This window comes from Equus asinus, chromosome 1 (genome assembly GCF_041296235.1).
Source record: "Equus asinus isolate D_3611 breed Donkey chromosome 1, EquAss-T2T_v2, whole genome shotgun sequence".
Lineage (NCBI taxonomy): Eukaryota > Metazoa > Chordata > Mammalia > Perissodactyla > Equidae > Equus > Equus asinus.
Genome location: NC_091790.1, coordinates 173,398,426 through 173,405,089, shown reverse-complemented (window position 1 = coordinate 173,405,089; position 6,664 = coordinate 173,398,426). Strand labels below are relative to the sequence as shown.

Here is a 6,664-nt window from a genome sequence, read left to right as displayed (position 1 = left end):
TTGTAGAGACATAAGTTTAATTTCTAGACAATCAAGTTAAATGTAAGACATTTGCTTATTTCAATGTGTGCCGATCTCAAAGTAGGAGGGCATTCTCTCTTTTTGTCAACAGTCCCTATAATATGGTAGCTGCTTAGATTGTATTATTTAAAGGGACATGTTTGACATAATCTAACACTCTCTCTTCACCCCTGGGCCAAAACAGGAAGAAAATAGTAGGATCTAATGGAAAGATACAGGACCAGGAGTCAGGTCCCTCCCAGCTGCACTGTGACCTGGCTGTGGGACCTCAGACAAGCTGTCAGCCTCTCTGGGCCCCAGTTTCCTCTTCTATGAAATGAGAGGACTGTACTTGGTTCAGTTCTAAACTGCTACACTTCTGTGAGAGGTGACCATCAATAGACTCGTAGTCTGTTTTGGATCTTCACCGCGAGGAGACTCTTCAAGTAGCAAGTTTCTTCCAAGTTTGGGGCAGCTGTTCGTTGCCTGAGGAGAAATTTTTAAGCATGAGATTCTAACATGGCTGGAAGGGAAGGAAGAAGCTTGCTGATGAGCCCAGTTCAAGAGTTCCCTTCTCCTTAAGTGGCAGGCGTTGTGGCCTTGTGACTGCTGAATGACCCAGGGTGAGAGGCTGGCCGCTGTGACTCTGCTTGGCTGACTCACCAGCTGGCTGACTGCATCTGCACCTTGGAAGAGCCCATGAAAGTGACCGTACTGAGCTCGAGGGCTGGAGAGGAGCAGGCAGCGTGGGCATTACCTCCTTTGTGGCCGAGCCAGCTCTGGTCCAGGAAACGTGGGAATGGGGACGTGGTAAGTGAGGAACTGGGTGAAGAGGAACTTATGAAGGATAGGCTCATTATATAAGCAATAGGTGGAAAAATCGACTCCAAACGATTATGAGGGAGAGCGAATCCCTTTAAGGCAGAACCCATTTTATAGATTATGTCAGATGTAATGGATATCTAATAGATAATGAGTAGAGATGGACTGTTTTATTTATTTATTTATGTAGGAACGCCACTTAATTTTTATCAAGTACTGTTGCCAGCCATTCTGGAAAGTGCTTTATATCTATTATCTTTTAATTATCGTTATAACCGTATGAAGTCGGAACTCTTATTTCCAATTTGCAGATAAAGAGACTGAGGTTTAGGGGACTTACATGATGCCCAATGTCACACAGCTGATACACGGGGGGACCAGAGGTTTGAACCTAGATAGGATGCATCTGTACTGCCTTCCTCTTCCCTGTTTTCGGAGTGTTACAGGCAGGCTGTGGAGGCTATTCCTTTCTTTGCTCCACTTCTCTCTTTCTTATGTTAATTCTCGCTTTCTTTCTCACTCTCTCCTCGTTTCTAACAGTATCATCATATAGAGGGTTGACTGCGTTGTTACAAGGCGGCAGCTTCTCACATTTATTGGAGAAGATAATTAAGGGAAGTTTTCTTTCCTGGACATTCTTAACGATTATTTTCAATTATTCTTCTGGAAAATATAAAATTGAGCTGCAAAGGGATTGCTGAAGTCGATTAATAGAAAGTTCATTCTCCGTAAACTAGCTCCTACTGCACCCTATTAAAGATATTCTTCCCCATTATTATCCAAATGGTTTTATGAGCTACAGACCAACGTTACCTGTAATCACAAAAATTAAAATATCGTTGACTCATGCTCCCCAGAAACAAAATTGAGATTTATGCTGTCATTTATATTAGTAAGAAGATATGATGAGTTATTTTTTTCTCTTCTTCAGGGGAGAAAGAGAATAAAGCCCTAAAAGGCTTCTTCTTTTGCTCCTATTGTGCAGGCCCTACTCTGTTGGCTTTCAGGATAAGGTGGGTCTTGCCTAGAGAGAGAACAGCCTCCTGAGATAACTGCTAGAAGCTCCCTTCAAAATTGTGTTTGGATTAGTTCCATGCCTCCCCACTAGTGATAAAGGATGCTACGCCCCTCTCTGGAAGCAGCTGAAACTCTAGGCCAGACAGCTGGGGTCACAGCTGATGCTCAGAAAATGAGATGAGGTCCATAGCCACAATCTTGTCCATGGTAATAGACTGCAGCTATACCTCTTGTAGACTTCATTGCCACTGATACTGATTCTGGTCTTTCATAGGGCATCTTGGGAGAGAATCACCCTGTGATTCTTCAAGGCACTGAGGGAAAATGCTCACCTTCCTCTGCTTACTCTGCTTCCCTCCTCCTAGCCCTTTCGATTCATTTTCAGAGCCACTTCTTTGGGGCACAAGCCTGATCCAGAAGGGTAGGGCTGGGCAATCCAGCTTTAGTCTCATCACAAACCCAGAAACATCATTCTCATCTGACTCCCTGAGTCAGCACTGGGTCAGCTCTTTGGGCCAGGCTTTATTCCACCACCAAGTAACTTTATTTTAGGAATCTTTTGCCTTTTCCTGTCTTTGGGACTTGGTTAAAGCCGTGTTGATCTGTCACAGCCTATTTTAATAATTTTGAATCATAGGAGAAGGGATTGAGCATTGAACATTTCTTCCCAGAATGCCCTCCTCTCAGGCCTCTATTCCTCTAATCCCTCCCCGTATCCTAATTTCTTTCATGGGGACAGATGAAGCTCCTGGATCCGAGAGCATGCACAGGCAGGAACCAAGACACATACCTCATGCATCTCTCTATATACCTTCCTTCACCAACACTTCTAAGCCAGGTTGGATGTGGCGCTAGGTCAGTGCAGGGCCTGACTCCAGGCTTGTAGCCTCCCCCCAGCTGCACCCAGGTGAGTGGTCTACTTGCTGAAGCATTCCCGTGTACTTCCATTCCTATCTGGGCATTGTTACAGCAAACCCCTTTCTACCACAAGCTTAGGATAGAGAAGTTATAGCACAGAAGATGGATTAGCTCACTCAGTCTCCAATCCCAACCACCTCCTCTCTTGCCTTCCTGTGACATCAGTGTTGGAAAACTAAATATTCAGTTATCCTAATCATCCAGTCAGAGGTGGCCATGGGGCACAGTTCTGGCCAAAAAGATGCTGCAGAAACTGGAAAGGATTTCCTTTCTTGAATGAAAAAAACAAGGCCATAAGAGGAGAAGGTTTTTGACTTCTTCACCTTCAACCCTGTTTGGAATATGTACATCCTGCAGTCTTTTAGGATCATTAGAGAGAGAAAGAGAGAGAGAAGAGGAAGTTATAGGCTAAGGATGGGAGAACAAAAGGATAAAAGGATTCTGGATGTTTGATGACGTGGGCAGCAACATCTGTCCTCAACTGCCTACGTCAGTGCTTCTTGTTATGAGGGAAAAAAAACCCAAAAAACCTGTTTAAACCACTGTAGTGGGATTTTCTGTTACGTGGGGCCAAATGCTTCCTGACTGACACTTTGGGAATGTCTGCTGGATTGTTCTCATTCACTTTCTTTCTCATCTCCTTTTCCATACTTCGTAGGATTCTACACTCAGGGTTTTTCTTCTCTCCTCAGGCAATAGTTTGAACTATTGTGCAGCAAATTTCACTCTCCTCCTATCCCATTGGGGGGCAGAGTGTACTTCCCTTAACCATTGATACAGGGCTTGACCATGTGACAAACTTTGGCCAAGGAATGTTAGTGGACATGACATGGGCAGAAGCTTTAAATATGCTTGTGCAATGTGGCTGGCCTCTTGCATTCTGATAATCCACCATGAGAAGAACATGCCCTGGTAAATTGCTGCTTCATTAGCCTTGGCCCCAGAATGAGCAGACATGAGCAAACTTGGGTGAACCTACAACCTGGAGCACAGCCCAGCAGTACCTCAGCCTGAAACACAGTCACTCCACTGAGCCCTGACTAGATTAGCTGAACCACAGTTGACCTACAGGCTCCAAGAAGATGAGAGTAAGTTCTTATTGTTGTAAGCCACTGAAATTTGAGGTGGTTTCTTATTCAACATTAATGTGACCATAGGTGACTAAGACATCATGTAGCAGACTTCCCTTAAAACATAACCTTTACTCTTTTTCTTTGGCTTAGTGCAACTGAAGGTAGCAGTCAGTCAAACCTGGCTCATGATATGTAAATAGGAATTTAAGTAATTTTTTAAAAAAAGAATTTCACTCTGCTATGCTTGGCTTCAATATTCTGGCCTTGCTTGGAACCAAAATATTTTATTTCAGTAGTCGGTAGCTAAGCATTGTTCTTTCTCCCTCTTTTCGTATCTGCTAAATAATTCCAATCCACCCCCAAGGCAAACGAATGCCTTTGGCCAATCAAAGAGAAGTTCAAACAAAATGAAATGTGAAATAAAGATGCACATAAATACATTTCCAAAAACATGTAAATTACGATTTCTATTGTTATTGGTCTTTGCTTCTGCTTTTTTTTTTTAAAGATTTTATTTTTCCTTTTTCTTCCCAAAGCCCCTGGTACATAGTTGTGTATTTTTAGTTGTGGGTCCTTCTAGCTGTGGCATGTGGGCTGCTGCCTCAGCATGTCCCAATGAGCAGTGCCATGTCTGCGCCCAGGATCCGAACTGGTGAAACCCTGGGCCACCAAAGCAGAGCGCGCAAACTTAACCACTCAGCCACGGGGCCGGCCCTGCTTCTGCTTTTTGACTCTTCTGTGGCATCACTAAGAAGTCTCATAGTCAGCCATGGTCTGCAGGCCAAATCTGGCCATCTGATTTTGTATGGCCCATGAACTAATAATGTTTTTACAGATGAATATTTGCAATTGATTTGGTGATAAGGCACTAACTTTTATCGCCCAATTAAATGAATTATCCCCCAAAACAGAATTTCACTCTTCTTATCAGTAGATCTGTATTCCAAAAAAATTGTACTCAATTATTATCATCACTATACTTTGAATTTTGCCAATAAAAGATTTATGGAAATAGGTTTTCTCTCTTGTTATGTATCGACATGCTATCCTTGATTTTGCTTCTTGTCTCACAAAGGCTAAAATATTAACTATCTGGCCCTTTCCAGAAAAAGCTTGCTGACCCAAAGTGTGAGGTTCCCAATGACTATGCGAAGAGACTTCTCTGTTCTGCATGTCTTGAAGAGGCGAGCTCAGGTGAGCAGAGGATAACTCCTCCCCTCTTTCTGTCATTGACACAGGGCGGTTTCGTTCCCAGAGAAATTTTAGAGAAAAATCAATGCCAAACAGTTTTCATATATCTCTGTGTGCTTTTTACTATTCTTATAAAAGCTTTCTTCTGAAAAACCTAAGCAGGACTGTACAGACACTCCCTGGGCTGGTGCTCACACTGTTGTGCTGAGGAAGTTAACGCGTGGCCAGCTAACTCACAGTTAGAAATAAACTCTGACTGCCGAGTCAGGCATCGTTCATATCACTTAAGTAGAAATAGCTTAAAGAGCACCTGAACTAATTTACAACTGGAATTAAACTCTTTTACTTATATTTCTCAACATTCAACATATAACTTCAGGTAATCTCTTTCGTGACTGTGATCTTTTGCTAATTACTGTTCATACTTTAACACTTCAGTTAGCTGTGGTAGTTACTAGATGTGCTCTACTTCAATCTTTGTTTTATTAATCCTATTTCCTTTTAGTACTCCAGATGGTGAAATGAGTTGTGTTACCACTTTTCGCATCATCCATTGATCCATTTAAATGTACCTTGGCCTTTATTGTGATGAAAATAAATTTTTTTTCGGTATCATTTTTAAATATCATTATAGTTATTTCATGGTTGATATTGTATAGATTGGTTGTACTGATTTGGTGCATGCATAATCATGGAATTGCTTCACATTCAAGTTTTTAAGTTTTTTATTTAATAAATATTTTTTAAAGCTGTATTTATTCTCCTGCTGGGATCTTCAAAAATCACTTGTGACTTGTATTTCATTTTTGCTGTTTATTATTTTACTTTCTTAGCATCTGCTTGGTAATAATAATGCTTACTGTATTTCAGTCACTCCAGATTTCCCCCCTGCTCAACAGCAGGCTAGGAACTCTACCAACCACACAGAGAAATCTCTGTTATAGGAGAGACTCAGGGGGTGCAATTGGTAAGCCTGCCCTGCTGTTTCCCCAGAGCTCTTGGAGCTCTGTGCTCTCAACCTCCAGAGACTGCAGTTTTGATCCGAAGGGAAAAATTGATTGAACTCCTAAATTTACATTTTTATGATTGTGTCTTTAAAGCTTATTACTTTAATAATACCTCCCATATGCCCACTGTTTTTCAGAGCCAGCACTCCATGCTTATATTTTGTAATCAAATTTTCTCTTTTAGATGCCTGTCATTTTTCATGGACTTCTGAAGCTTTCTACCTTAGGGAAAGATTATGCATGCAAAGAGCTGAGCAAGGAGCCTGACACCTAATACGTGCTCAATAAATGGTAGCTGCTGTTATAGTTTGATTTTATTTGCCTTAAAATCCCTATGTACTTTTGCCAAAATTCATTGACATTATTTTTACACCAAAATTCGAAGGTCTGGTTATGAGACTGAAGGTCTGTGGTTGGTAAAATTCTGTATTTCTCAAGACGCCTGACTGGGGGATGCACTAACATCACTCTAAGCCTGAAAAAGAATTGTTCTGCTCACTCTTTTATAAGTCCTATGTAAAGAAGCTCTTGCCTGGATCTGTTCTATAATAAAAACAGGTTATTTTCAAAAAGCTGCTTGATTAGAATACCTGTTTCTTGGTCCCAGCGGTTAACTGAAGTATTATTGTGTATTTA

General features: G+C 41.5%; 1 long non-coding RNA gene across 1 annotated transcript; it reads left to right on the top strand.

Annotated features, from left to right (window-relative positions):
- The first annotated feature begins 205 nt into the window (after positions 1–205).
- Positions 206–6,595, top strand: LOC139045540 (uncharacterized). Its single transcript, XR_011504085.1, has 4 exons — positions 206–810; positions 4,937–5,024; positions 5,892–5,988; positions 6,213–6,595. It is a non-coding gene; the product is annotated as an uncharacterized lncRNA (long non-coding RNA).
- Positions 6,596–6,664: the final 69 nt, after the last annotated feature.